At 38.4% G+C, this 16,404-nt stretch overlaps 1 pseudogene; it reads left to right on the top strand.

Annotated features, from left to right (window-relative positions):
• Positions 1 to 432: 432 nt before the first annotated feature.
• On the top strand, positions 433 to 1,259 carry LOC121053445 (annotated as a pseudogene).
• Positions 1,260 to 16,404: the final 15,145 nt, after the last annotated feature.

Genomic DNA, 16,404 nt, shown 5'->3' with positions numbered 1-16,404 from the left:
CGGGGCTGACCTGCCGGTCTGACCGCCTAGATACCTGCGATCTGACCGCAGTTATCTGAAAGGTCTGACCACCCATATACCTACAGTCTGACCGCCCGATCAATTTTCACAAAAACATTTAACTCGCAAACCACCAATTTGTTTATCACAAAAACATGTAGATCACTCCTTGATCTTACACGCATACAAGTGAGATTTAACGATCCCGTCCAAACGGTATTCCGTTCTTTAGTTTTTCCCAATTTAGCTGAATTCTGTCTAGACTGACAAAACGTTTTCGAAATTATGGGCACTTTATAAATTCTCATGACAGTCATAAACATTGCGCTCTTGTTGACCTCACATATTGACCGACGTAGCTTTCCACCGTGGCCGTCAACGGACATTTTGAGTTCATATTTTACAGTTTTTGTCCAAGCCAAGAATTAGCCAATGGCGGGCGCGTTAAACTTGACCGGAAACATTCATTTCTCGTCAAAAAAGCCACCGGTTTTGTGTGCCGCCGGCGCCGCCGCCGAGGTGCCATTCAAGCTCACGACCTCGGACGCCGGCGGCTTCCTATATCTTTCACCGCGCAGACGCACCACCTGACCGGCGACGGCGAGCCTGCAGCGAAGGTAGCAAGCAAGGGCGAGCGGGGAGCGGCGATCATGTCGAACGTGATCGCGAGGCTGTCGGCGACGCTCTGCGGTGGGGAGGAGGGCGGCGGCGGCGGCGGCCGCGGCCGCCGCGCCTGCTACGGCATCGCGGCGTCCTTCGCGTCGGTGTTCCTGTTCTGCGTGCTCGCCGTCATCGGCAGCGTGTGGATGGCGTTCTTGCTCGCCGGCCTGCTTCTGCTGGCCCTCGGCGTCGCCGGCTACCTCGTGCCGGCGAGCTGGTGCGGACGCGGCGGGACGACGGCCACCGGCACCGCGGAACGGCGGACTCCGGGAGCTTCCAGCCTGTCCGGGCTCGAGAAGGCCGCGGTGGACGCGCTGCCGACGTTCGCGTACGCGTCCGGTGTCGACGGCGATCTCGAGGCCGGGAACGGCGCCGAGCAGTGCTCGGTGTGCCTGGAGGACCTGCACGCCAGCGAGATGGTGCGGCAGCTGCCGGAGTGCGAGCACCTGTACCACGTGGAGTGCATCGACATGTGGCTGCACTCGCACCGAACGTGCCCGATGTGCCGGTGCGACCTCTCGCCGCCCCGGAAGGTGACCGCCAAAGAGGCGGCGGCCGAGACGGCGCCGCCGGCTGACGACGCCTTGCCGGCTGTGTAGATCATTGGGCTAAAAAATGGCGGCATGGTCTGCACATTGTCGGAAAATGCCGTGTTGAATTATTTTGGGTATTCTTTTGTACAATTAGGAAATTTCGAAGATATGTAATATTTGTCAACAATTTTGAAGACCGGAATTATGGAGACCAAGAGATGGATTCAGGAGTGAGGACTACGGTTTTGTACTTTCCCTAGATTTTTCCTCACCTCGGTTTTAACTTGCACACTTTTCGAATGGTTAAATGGTGTATTTTTATAACACACAAGTTTATCATCACACATTGCTAAAATAGATTTTTCATCTTTATAGTAGTTAATTTTATCATTTATAATATTAAATGACTACCATAAACATCAAAAACTATTTCATTATTTATTTTTCATTAACAAAAAACACAACATGAACCTCTCCGATAATTCAAATGTCGGGCTCCGTTGGACATGCATATGTTTTCCATTTTGCCAATAAGCTCAGCCCAGAGCCTTGCAAAATTTAGTTTTCTTCTATCCCACAGTGTACCAACTACTTTAACTCATAATTTAATCATCACTCTATGTCCGATGACTAAAATTATCTTCATAAGATTGGATCTGTATGATGGATTTTTTACCACTTTTTACGCAAACTTTATATATTGGAGACTTTATAAATTATCTTACCATATTTAGAATTTCCATATGTTATAAATTACCATTCCGAATAGAAAAAGACAAATACAAATATTAATTATATATATAAAAGACTTTATATTAAGAAAATTATATAAACTTTTCAATTATACAGTTATATAAATATGTAATATATATTTTGAGGATCAAAGTTCAATCACAACATCAACACGACTAGTGTTAGTAGCACAAGCCAACACAAAATACTATTAAAACGCCAACAATGATGGCAAGACAACAAAGTTTATGTTCATCATCATGTCGCATTTGCGCTCATCATCAGATCGACGAAGGTTCTAGACCATTTTTATCGAACGCAAAAATGACCAAATCATTAACAATAATATCGGAGATAATTAAATATATGGTAAAAAAGAATAAGTATTTGGGGTTCTAGGAATATTGTGTTGCCACCATCTTTTTTATATGAAATAAGTAAAATCGCTGATATGTAAACTGTTGCGTTACTATTGAATATTTTTTAATCATCGAAGAATATGTCAACCTCTTGATAATAATGAATAGAAAACACAACCATTAAAAACATCACACGTAATTCCCTTTGGTAAAACTATTTGCTAGGCATTGTACTGTCATATTTGATTTCATTTATTTTTATGTAATATAAGGAGACACAATGATATTTGTTTTTAAACTCATGAAAATTTGAACTTTGAATTACGTGTTATTTGAGCGTTACACAATTGTTTTGTTCATTTGATATATACAAATGTCAATATTTTTTTATTTCATTTCAGAAAATGGTAAGGTGTATGGGATGCAATTCATATTTTCATAAAGTAGCTTTCATTATGTTTAGCTTTATAAAGTTTAAATGTTGTGCTAATCTTAGATAATGTAAATGAGTTGTTGAATTAAAATTTCCTTACAACGTGAGAACTTGACCTTAGATTAGTGTATGAACATGATGTTGTAATATTTCTAAAATTAGTGTATAAACATAGTCTTCCAAGTTCTGAAATTACCGTCCAAATTTAAAACCTTGCACTTGCAAGGTGTGCATCTTATAATTAATTGTACAAAACTACAATAATAACTATTTATTTTTGGTTTGCTGCTATTTTATCATAGTCTATCTAGATAATCAAATTAACAAATGCTAGATAGATAAACACCTTCAAATATTTGGCTTATATGATTGATTTGGATTTAGGATATCTTATTTACATCACTAAATTGGGTCTTTACCATTAGCCGGGTATAGCTATTTTTATAGGAAATTTAATGATCCTTAATAAAGTATCTTAGTAACTGATTTTTACGATAAAATTTTGGTCCCTTCATATATGTAGTATATAAAAGTACCAAAAACTTTCATTAGCAAGTATGGCACGCCATGGAAATCTTCTCGAGTATAGTAAAATTACCCTTCTTTTAATCATTATGATGCACTTGCATTAGTCTGTAGTCATTTTCCTTACGTATGTCTTGTTCTACATTTGCAATCATGTGTAGTGATGGATGGATGGATGTCAATATTAACTACACATTGAGAATAAAGCAATACTTAGACATGAGAAAATCCGATAATGGTGTGCAAGTTACAAGAGTTAATTTTTTTTTCATGAAGGAGTATTGATATCAGTTACTTTAGAGTTAGGATTATCTATGAGAATATGCAAGTGCTTATGGAGAACATGGGATGGTCATCACTTGGAACAAATCCAACCACTATTTAGCATTACATATAAGAGTTTCACATAGCACTAAGACACCATAATTTTTTTGTTTTTTCTCATTTGCATATAATATATAAGTGCGAAAACATAGCATGCTAAACCGAAGCAACCATCTTAATAGTTTTAAACAAGGGCTAATCAAATCCATGTCATTACAAATATGGCAGTTTAGAAAAATATCATTACAATTCATCTAATCGTAATTATGTCATTGCAATTCTTACTCTTTCAGAAACATGCCATGTTATATAACTTGAGAGCTATTGGACCCACATACAGACTAATGTATTTCCGTATTGCCTAAAAAGCACCTGCTTCATCTCTTCTTCCACCCACTCAACCCCACCGCTCCCCGCTGGCGAGCTGCTCTGGGTCCTCTCCGCCACGTCCCCCGACCTCCGACCTCGCCTGTGTTGTCTTCTCCGCCACCCGCACCTCGATGGCGGTCGGCGCGGCAGGCAAGTGGTTTGCACGGGTTACGGGCGGCCGACGCAAAAGACGAGGGCGGCTAGCCCGTACGGCGACGACGCGGAGACGAGGGCGGCTGACCAGCATGGAGAAGAGGACGGCAGGTGGCCGTCGCGGTGAAGGGCGGACTCGACGGTGGTCGGCGCGGAGGGCGGGTGGCCAGAGCGTGACGGGCGGCCGCCGCAACGGCGAGCGCAGCCAGCCGTCGCAGCGATGACGCGGAGACGAGGGAGGCCGACCAGTGTGGAGAAGAGGTCGGCCACAGCGGGTGGCCGACGCAGTGAAGAGCGGACTCGACGGCGGTCATCTCGGCTGGCGGGTGGTCGGCGTGGTGACAGGCGGCCGGCCGACGAGACGACGGCGAGGGCGGCCGGCCAGTGCAAGGACTTGACAGCGGGTGGCCGGAGAGGCGACGGGCGGACTCGACGGCGGTCGGGGCGCGAGGATGACGGGCAGTCGGCCCGTGCGACGACGACAAGGGCGGCCGGCCAGCGCGGCGACGCGGACGGCTGGTGGCCAGCGCGGCAACGGGTGGACTCGACGGAGGTTGGAGCGGTGACGGCGGAGTCAACGGCGGCAGCTGACCGGCCAGCGCAACGACGACGACGAGGGTGGTCAGGCAGCTCAACATTAGGACGGCGGGGCCCGACGCGGTGACCGGGCGAACTCGACGGCGACGGGCGGCCAAACGGCACTTCGACGGCGCGACGACGAGGCGCAAAGATGAGTGCGGCAAGATGACCATGGGCATTTTAGGTGAGATGAAAATATATCGGACTGTCATGTGGTCCACCGTAATTCAAAGCATAGAAAATGACATATCTATGAGGAATAACTATAGTAGAAAATGACATATCTATGAGGAATAACTATAGTAAAAAATGACATATCTATGATAAAGAAATAACTATAATGGCATGTTTACAAATAATTGAATTATAATGGTATTTTTTAAAACCAGCAAATTTATAATGACATGGATCTAATTAACCCTTTAAACAACCAATATAATTTGGTTCAAATATTATTTAGTGACCAGTAATATACTCGTGCTAACATTTTGGTGTAACATACCCAAGCCCGTAAACCCGAGAACTAAATTTAACTTAAATGCATCATGTGGTTGGGAGTGATTTTAATTGTTTTTGGATCTTAATCATCTCATCATCACATACAATAATAGACCTAGAGTCACAAAAATAATTAATTTGGTATTTATGTGCATCCAAAAATTCTACAAAAATTCTGAAAAATACCTTGGTATGTCAGAAATCAACCCTCAAAGTTTCAAAATTTTTCATTAAGGTTTGCTATCTCTTTGATTTATTTTAATCTCTCGAAAATCCTGAAAAACTGCTTAGTAGATTCAAACTTGCTCTCTTGGTAAAATTTATTTCAAAACCTCTTTTTGAAGTTTGGTTTCATCCAAAGTCTTCTACTAACTTTCCTCTAACACTACGAGGAGTGGCACACCATAGATCACTCTTTAACCCTTTCTTCTCTCCCTCCAAAAATCGAATCAGCTACTAACTGCACTGTCAACGGCTGCTAATCATGCTGTCAACCCATGTTCATCCCTTTATTAAGCCTAAACCAAAGACTTCTAACCAAAACCACTTCAGCCCTTTCACTCTCCACATCACCCCCGACCAAGAGGACCACTAGTACACGCTTGTTGCTGTACAAAATCTCACTTCAATCCCCTCCAAAGATCCATGGCAGACAACCTTCCATGACTTAGCCTCCAAACCAGATTTCAAATCTCTTTCACTTGCAAGTGGGCTCCACACTCCTAGGACCCACATGGCAGCCTCCCAATCTCTCCTCACAGCCTCCACCGCCCTCCATGCCCAATGGGAGCCCAAGAAACCCCATGATTTCACTAGCCACCCCTCTCTCTCTCACTCCCCCCCACTTCACTCTTGCTTATTTCACAAGCCAGCGCGCCAGTAGCAAGGGCATCCTCCCCCCATCACGTTCCAAGCCCGAGCAAAAGCATCCCATGCCCAGATTGCCCGGAGCTCGGCCGTCTTTCCCGGCACCGGCAACTTAGGCGTCGTCGTTCTCCATCCCCGGTGAGTCCCTCTCACTTTCTTCCTATGGAATGTGATCTATGTATCACGCCGAGCTCATTCGTGCCTCTTTTGCCCAAGAAGCAATCTATCGAACACGTGGTGGGCGTCACCGACCTCGCCGCCGGCCAACGTCTTCACCGCTTCCGTGGACATCGTTTCATCCGTTTCTTCGCTTGGTGAGCACCCTAGTACCTTGAGACATCTCTGGCACTAACTATTTTGCTCTAACCGAGCCCTTGCATGCACTAACCAAGCCATTACAAGCACATGCATGGCCATACCAAGACATAACACTGTTGTTGCTCGCGTTCCATGGGCTACGGACCACCATTTCCCTCACCACCACCACTCACGGATGCGCAAGGACCCCCTCTACATTTTCTCTTTTGTGCTCGAATCGATTCAGGCCACCGATCGTCGCCGGCGAGCTGAAAATCCAACTCACCCATGGCTGCCCCTTGTTTGAGCCGACGAGGGACCTCCTTCGGAGAATTCGACTAAAGCTAGGGTCCTATCCGAAAACTGCCTAGACACATATTACTGTAGCACGGGAGTGCGGGTTGATTTCCTATCTTACGAGGGCCTTTCTGCAAAATGCCCCTCACTTCAGAAAACGCCATTCACTGACATGTGGGCCCGGCTGAAATTAAATTTTGAAAACTGATTTCTATTTTTTTTAGCTGAGAATGAGCAGAACTTCAAAATTTTGTAGAAAATTCATTTTAACTCCGAAAATTGTGAAACCAGTTTTGTTAGATCCGTGGAACTGTCAACTATTTTAGAAAAATATAAAACTTGGTACTTTTTGTACAAACTTTTCCTTTATTTTTGTTTTTCCCTAAATGTCTCCTAGAGCTTGTTAAATCCATAACAAATTGAAAATAGCTCTAAAAATTGTGAAACCACTTTTGTTAGTTTTCTAAAATCATGCTCTGTAACTTTGTAAAAGTAATTTTCTTCACTTCTATACAAAAATGTTGCTTAATAAAACTTAGCCCTTTTTAAACCTTTTTAATTATTAAATGCATATCTCTGTAAAACAAAGTGATAAAATAAAAATTTCTTTACTAGAGGCCACCTGAGACCAGCACACACTCACGGCATAAGTCTCATGCATTTTCATGCATTTTTGGTTTTTATGCATTTTTGTATTTATCGTACACGCGTATTTTGAATAGAGGAAGAATACGTCGAAGAAGAAGAGGGTGAGTTTGTTGAAGACCAGGTTCAGGTGTTTGCGGACGAAGGCAAGTCAGTCCCTCCTTTGACCACTTTGATCCTATGTTTTAATGGGCTAAATGATTCTATTGCAAACATGCATACGTTAGCTAGTATTAATTTTAGAAAAAGAAATTTTATAAATATGGGAATGGTAGATATGACCAAATTGCTGCATAACCTACCTTGAAATATTGAATCCTTGCTGGTTGTAACCATAGGGTGCTCTTGGATACAATTATTGTGTTATTTGGGATTATGCTATGCTTATATTGCCGCTAAATGCTTATATATTCGGTTACCGCCTTACAAATTACTCATTTTGATAAATGTTATATGTGAAAAAGGTTATTTTGATGCTGCTGAACAGAATTTTAAATGTGTGAGTATTGTGAATAGAAAATGGAGGAAACTTGTTTTTTTGACTTGGGCAGCGAGTGGTGTACATATGGTAGTAGATGTGCACCGATAGGGGGAGCGTTCGCCCGGGTCGATTAAGGACCTCACTCTATGTCACCAACTAATGAAAACAGTACAAACCACATGTGCTAAGTATGGGCTGGCCATAACCTATTAAGTTGTTTAGAGTTTAGCCTTGCATCTGGGTAGGCCGAAGGGTATGGGTTACCGGGTTTTGGTAACTTATCGGAACTTCCTATGGATTGTGATTTGTTGAAATTGATTAATGGCATGTGATATGTGATGATTTGAGCGGGCAGTCTGTCCAATACAACGGTGCCGTGCCTCGTGAGGGATTCCGGGTAGGGTTCCTTACGGCGCTAGGTTAAAGCGTGGGCCCGCTATCTAGTGGCGCTACTTTGCTAGTAGTGTGGGTAAAACACACATCGGGCTGGTGCAAGGTTAGACAATAAACAATGTAACGGTTTTGTTATGACCTCTAGATCACACTCAATGTGTAGAATGTGGTGATACCGACGGGTATCGGACAAACTAGAGCGAACCATATCATGTGGGCTTAAAAGTTGTACAAACTCTGCAGAGTCTAAACTAATCGATTAGCCGTGCTCACGGTCATGAGCGGCATGGTGAAGTGTCATGAGTATAGTTTGTGATTTTGATAAACTCTTGTGAACTTGGAAAATTGTTGGAATGTTTTATTGGTGAACTTGGGTAAAGTTCGGTGAATGGTGATGATATGATGGTAAGTGGTGATGATCTACCTTGAGAGGTAGACGCGTGTTATTTATTCATTTACATTACAAGTTTTACTAACTCTATACTATTGTTAAAAAAAAATTTCTGTTAAGAAAAGGTTGTGAACTGAAACTGGCATTTATGCAAATTAACCTATACACAGCTTATCCTTGAATATGGCCAACATGTAGCATGCTAGGGTTGTCACCGACTTGCCAGTACATTAATTTGATTAATGTATTGATTTCTTGCTTTCTTTTATTTGTTTTTGGCTCAGACCCTGCTGCAGGTATTGACTGTTTGGATGAGGAGTTTGATGCAGCTTGTGATTTTCAGGATGGTTCTAACTAGGGATTTACCCTAGCCGGTTTGCCTATGGGCTTTTGGGTAGCACGCTTACCGCATGAACCAATATGTATGGCTTGTCGCCAAGTACTACTTAGAACTTATTAAGACTATTATGCTTTATGCTTAGAACCACTTATGATTCGGATATCGTGCTTGAGATGAGTTATGTGAGACTATGTTGCATTCCTGGGCAACTAGTCCCACATGAGGATGGGTTTGAAATGGTTGAGATAACCGGGGAATATGCCTTTGTTGAGATCGAGTCTCTGGGGTACGCTTTTGGTTGCCACCATCGAGTGGTTGACAGGCGTATGACGTAGATGACTGGCATGGCTATTCCAATGGTTATGTCTTCTATTTCATATCCGATGGCTTAGAGCCTTTGGAGTGCCCTCTTCAAGACATGTCGGGGTCTGCGATGAGGTTGGATGGTTACCGTAATTATTTGGGTTTAATTTGAGACCCCATCCATCCAGATATTTCGCGCTGACATGTCTCGGAGCATTGCACCACCTAGACTTTGGAACGTCCTCACATTTGGTATCATAATATGTTTCTTACTAAGTTATTACATTTCATGTTAGTCAAAATAATTTTCGTATAATCAATTTAACTAAGTTTTAATTCGATTCGGATCTTATACAAATATACTATACATAAAGTGTAAAAATATAATACTCTATGAATTCAATCCAACCATGAAAGAAACCTATGTGATTATAGTGATACTTGTTTATTCAATATATGAACATATAACTTATTCTAATTGTACATATTCTAATTTATAATAAGTTTTCTATAAAAAAATATTTTCATTTTTACAGCTCATAGTAATAAGATCTTACTCAAAAATATGAAATAAAGATAAATTGTAATATTTTACTTATAAATAACTTGATTTTCTCTCCATAAGCACAAATCGTATCATACATAGTAATGTGCCTCTTATGCTTATCTTATAATACGAATTAATTGCATGTTTTCTAAATCATTCTACATCATTCCGTACGATTCTATCAATATCAATACTAATTATTAGATGTAGCAGCATGACCCACATTGATGGTATGAAATTTTTTTATAATGATAAATCTGGCCAAATAAAATATTTTTTCTTAAACTATTAAAACATTTGGCATCTAATAAATAAATCAATATAAAATGCACTTAATAATGTTTCTAGGGGAGATAGTACTATTTTACATTCATATATTCTTAGATTATATAAAGTACCATTATGCGTTATTATATTAACCAGTAATGTGCATGTGCTAATACTACGGTATCAGAATATGCTTGATTATATAAAGTACCATTATGGATTATTATTTCTCAAATTTATTTTCATATAAATAGTACAACCTATTTCTAATTAATATGGAGTATAACTTATCGTTTGTTGTATTGAATAACTCACTGTAATCAAGATTGTGTGAAAGATTATATATCATTCAACAATCTTTGGTCCTAATTAAATGAATTATCTGAATCAGGAATCAGATTACAACAAAACAAGACACACTTGCTAAAATTTATTTACATATAAGTGATGATATTGTTGAATATTGAAATGCATATTTTCATTTAGAAGTGAAAATAAATAGAAGGAACAAATTGCAACTAGCATCAACTCGGAGCTACCTGCCGCTGCCTAACCTGTTGACGTGTTTGTTGATCGATTTAGCTGGCCAGGCTCAAATGTAGAACTCTAGCATCTACACTATTGTTTCAGCTCAAGTAATTTGCTCTGTCCAGGCGGCTGCTCGTGTGATCTAACGTCTAGACTCCATCGATGACTCTAGCATAAATTTATCTCTACATTAACGTTGCAAATATATATAGCGCATAATTATAGAAACTACATTATTAAGAAGTGTATATCAACATTTTATAGAAAACCCATAATATTATATGAAAACAGTTTCGGTTGTTTATAGAAACTTTCTTAATCAAAATGTTATAAATAAAATATATATAAGAGTTCCTCACCATGTCATTTAGTAACCCTATCGAAAAGAATATCTTAATTAAAGATCAATCGTTGTTTTTGAAAAATATAATGTTCTACCTGATAAATTAAAATATAAATCTTTTTTACTAGAGTAATCTTAATACTATATCACCGGGGGATGGATTACAAAAATATGACTAGATTGTAAAGAGCCAATCATAAGCTTTTTTGACACGTAAAACAAAAAAAACAGTACTCCGGGAGTATATGTTTAGATTGAGAAATAGCTGATAGTGGGAGCTTTTTTTTGACACTGTAGTATTTTTATACTTCCTCCGGTGAGGAATGGGCGCGAAATTGTAAACAATATTAGAAGATTGAACCGAATCGAGATGGTTCAAGATTGATGCCAATAGAAACCAATATCATCAATGTTATGCCATTAAGCGTAAATCGATAGGATTATTTCTGTAATTGTGCTCATAAAGACATATCTCATCGCTTTAAGGACTAAATCATGTGTAATACTAGCTAAGCCAATAGTCACTAATCATAATTTAAGAAGATCGGACCGAATCGAGACAGTTTAAGATTGAAACTAGTGAAAATAGGCTTAAACTAGGATTAAACATATATATTCAATTCTTAACTGATGACCTAGGGTGACCTATCGGCCTGAATCCTCAAACTAAGCAAATTTATAAGTAATCCTTGATCTTATTGAAAGCAACCATGACAGATCAGACTGAGCCGAAACAGTATAGGGTTGGACTCAACAAGACAAGAATTAAACCAATGATTTGTTAGTTTAAACACTTAGTCAATACACCACTAAATAGATTATTGGCTAAAACTCCTATAAATGACTCAAATCTATGTACAACCTGATCTAAATTAACCACTGAAAACATGCATAATTGATCGGACTGAACTGAGGCATAATTGATCATGAAACCAATGCAACCCTTAATCCGGTTGATAATACATACAAATCGTGATTGATGCATTGAATAAATTAGATAGAATATCAAACTTAACCAAGAAAGTCCAATCAAATCTACTCGATGCGGATGACGAGACCTAACTTACACCACAAAAACGAGTCTGATCAACCCAACTTTTTCTCCAATAGCTTGCTCCATCGAAATTGGTGGTAATGCACCAATTTTGTGTATTCATCTGAATATAACAAGTTACATGGACCAAGGTGGACATATTTGTACCCGAAAAACATAATTGTCCTTATTAGATATAGATAAGGATTCTATCTTAACTTATTTCACATAACCAAACTAAACTTTCCTAATGTATAAATAAATCTAAACTATCCTATTTTACATTGTCTATTTACATTGTCTGTTTCAGCAAATAGACCCCTTCCAGTCAATTTCGTCTTGGACACTGCTTATCTATCTAATTCCAACTCTTACTTCCTATAGCACTCTAGGTTTTTACCAACCTGGAATGCAACATAAAACACTCAAAAACCCCCACTAAATCCCAAACTTCACGGAGTCACATATATAAGATCATCTAATCACTATGTAAACTGTCATAATACACTAAAACTAAATTAGAGTTAAAGATGTGTGTAAGTATTGAGTAATATGGTGCTACTTCCCGCCCATGCATACCAGTGATACTTGGTAACTAAAAACCAAATAAAACACAATGATGAGTATAAAATACTCGGCAAGTATAATAAAGAACTAAAACATATACTGTATATTTGAGAAAAGAGAGCAACAAGAATAAATTCTTTTTTTTAAAAAAGAAACTCAAAATTTAACTCAACAGTAGTTCCCATCCCAGGCAAACATGAATAAACATCAAATATAATGAAATATTAATTCTCCTCTCGGGCAGACATGGATATCCTTTTAGCATTACCGATAAGCTGAGTAAGCAGGACAAGCACTTGCTACAAGAATCATCACTGAGAAATTTTTGAAAAAAAAAATAGTAGAAAAATTATCATAAAACTTGGTACTACATGAGTACTTGATTGAGTTAACAGGAAAAGAATCAGAATCATAGAAATCAAAAACTACATGAGGAACTCAATTATAAACTCAAAATCACCAAGATACAGTAGCGGTTTTTGATGATACAGTTTTGCAAAGGTCGTCCCAATTCAAAAATTTTGAAAAAGAATAGTAGAAAAATCCAAAAAAAAAATCATGATGACAGTTATGTTTATCCTAAACTTAGTGATGAAGAAAATTTTCAAAAGCAAGGCATAAATCAATTAAAAATGGTCAAAATGTGTGAGAGAGAAAAAAAATAAAAATCACAATTTTGAAGGCCCAATACGGAGGAATTCAGAATCGTTGTGATAATCGTAGCAAACTGCATGATTATCGTGATCGAAGCCATGATTACCGTTGTCTTCAAAATCGCCACGATAATCACACCAAACCACATGATAATTATGTCAAACCATGTGGTTTGACATCCAAAACTATGATTTTTTTTTGATTTTTTTAATTTTGAATTCGCATGGTTTTTTAACGATAATCGTGATTATCGTCACTCTGCCTAGGACCGGTTTCAGCCCCTTCCGTGAGAAATGAAACCATTGGCATGGGATGGCTTGGCAAGGTTTGGAGCCTGGAGGTAGCAACACCTCCAATGCAGAGTGCTTAATGAGGTGCTTAACAATATACTGATTTTGTTACGTAAGCACCTGTATTGGAGCCTTGGAGGCGCCAGGGGCGCACCAAAGGCTAGCTACCAGGGTGCTATGGAGGTCGACCGTCGACGATGAGCGTTCACCCTTCTTGGATGATCTGTTGGAGGCGAGGGACTTATGGTGGTGCAGTGGGTGATTTGGGTGTGTAGCGACGGAGTGGCGAGGGGATGGGCGCCGATGGCGGACTGCTGCTCCCACCTGGCCGCCACCACTGAGTTGCAGTTGCCCCTACATGTTTCTTGCCTGGTTTGAATTAATCAAAGTAAAGTTAACGGCGTCTTCCCTCTAACAGCTTAACGGGACAATTACAAGTTTATCACTGCTTTGAAACTTTATTGTAAAATTATCACTAGAATATTATATTATGACAGTACCACTATTATACAATTGTTATTCAAGTGGCATCCTAACAATTTAAAAAAATCAATAAAAAATTTGCAAAGCCCCCATAACCGTGTTTCCCTACTAACGGCTTCTTTTGTCTTCGCACGGCTTTCTCATCCTCTTGTCAACGTTTCTCTTGTTTTTCTGTGAGGAGTCAAATACTTCTTATTTTTATCGCTTAGATAAAATTTTAGTTTTTAACCTTAAATTTACAGTTAAATTTGAGGTTTTTACATCATAGTTTATTTTTTAATCTTGCTTTCAGTCATTAAGAATATATATATATATATATTTTTTTTATTCACAAATTATTTTTTATTTATAAATACGTTATTTAGCATTTTTTATTAAAAAAACCAAACAATAACCTCTGCTCCTATCACCGAATTGAACACCAACTCGTAAGCCAATAGCCGCAAGCTATAAAAGTTTTTCCATACATAAGATTTCTATTTAGGTGAATTAGACAAGGTTACGGGGAAAAATTGTTAGAATGAGGGTTAGTTATCTGGCACGGAAAATATAGTAATATATTAGTATGTGATTAATTAATTATTAATTATAAAAAAATTAGAAATTAATATGATTTTTAAAGTAACTTTTCTATAAAATTTTTTTAAGAAAATACACCGTTTAACAGTTTGGAAAATATACCAGTGAAAAAACTAGGAAATTTAAGGGTTGTTTGGGTCGGATGTTTGGACACTTGTTATAAATAGTAAACATAGACTATTAATTAAACATATCCATAATCTTAGACTAATTCGCAAGACGAATCTGTTGAGCCTAATTAACCCATGATTAGCTTATGTGATGCTACAGTAAAGATGCTCTAATTATGGATTAATTATGCTTAAAAAATTCATCTCATGGATTAGCACTCATTCATGAAATTAGTTTTTTTATTAGTTTATGTTTAATACTTCGAATTAGTGTCCAAACATCCGATGTGACATGGGGCTAAAAAATTTAGCCTCATCTAAACAATCCCTTAGGGTTAGTGGTGGGTGAGCCGAACGCAAACTAGCCACGTTCGGCGGTTCCAGTTAGATAACTTATTCCTCTCATTTTCCGCGCACACGCTTTCTAAACTGCTAAACGGTGTATTTTTTTAAAAAAATTTATAGGAAAGTTGTTTTAAAAAATCATATTAATCTATTTTATATTTTTTAATAATTAATAATTAATTAATCATGTATTAATCTATTGCTACGTTTTCTGTGACAAGGGGTAAGTTAACTTATCCACCCCACTTCAGACGCGGCCTAAGTCAGAGTATATACTTGTCTCAGGTTAACAAAGCTAGCTGCACGGTCGGTCCAGTTGTCTTCTAGCCAACAATTTGTCAGTTGTCTCCTAGCCAACAACTTCATGTCAAATATATATTACGTGATAGTTTTTATAACTAGCATCCAACTGGTCCTTCCAGTTCATATTAGAAATTATTTTAAATGTGTTCCAACTAACTACTCCTATTCTATATCATAAGTCACTTTAAATTCGTGTTCCAAGTTAAACGTTCTAAAGTTTAACCAAGTTATATAAACACATATTAACATTTACAACATCAAATTATTTTTATCAAATCATCATCGAATATATTTTTATAGTATTTATTCTATGTTGAAAATAGTATTATATTTTTATATAAATTTAATTAAACTTAACGGTTCATTTTAGAACAAAACCAAAGTGACTTGTACTATCAAGAGAGTATATCGTTTGACTTGCTCTAATTCTCACTACTTTTGTTGCCTTGCAATATGCTACTACTCTGAGATAGTAATTTAATCAAACTGAGTAGCAGCTCCTATCCAATACTATTCAAAAGGGAAGTGCTCGCCTCAAGCCCACCAATCCAATAGGCAATAGCAACACCTGATCAAAAATTTACAAAATCAACCCAATATTCCGAAATATACAATCATAGGTTGATTAATAACAACGAGAGTGTAAAAGATATGTGCTTATTTATAATGACCTCTAGAAAAAAATTAAAATATAAATATTATATTTTTAGTGCTAGTTGTCACATTGACATTTTCAGCTTAAATTTCATCACATCATAATATGAATACCTGTCACAACCATTATTTTCCTATTTACTGAGAGACACCGAAGCATATTCTTGTTGACATTAATTTTTTTTCATAAACAACTTAAAAACATACTTATATTCGAACTGAACTCCTCTCCTACTCTCGGATAATCACGGCTCTCGTCTTTTAGTTTTTCTTCAATAATTATCAAAAGGTATATTCACAAACAGAAAATGATTGTGAATAAAACATTCATACGTACGTATCTCATGAGCTAAAAGCAAGAAAAACTAAAAATTAATTTACAATTTAAAAAGCCAAAATTAACTATAAATTTAAATTTTACCTTATAACTATAAGTATAAAACTATAAAACTATAAGTATAAACGAGAAGATGAGCCGTAGGCGGCCTGTCCCGATCAAAATCCTCGTTACAGCGGCGCACG

This window comes from Oryza brachyantha, chromosome 2 (genome assembly GCF_000231095.2).
Source record: "Oryza brachyantha chromosome 2, ObraRS2, whole genome shotgun sequence".
In the NCBI taxonomy this organism is placed as follows: Eukaryota; Viridiplantae; Streptophyta; class Magnoliopsida; order Poales; family Poaceae; genus Oryza; species Oryza brachyantha.
The sequence above is the reverse complement of the archived record's forward strand: the minus strand, read 5'-3'. Positions and strand labels throughout refer to the sequence as shown.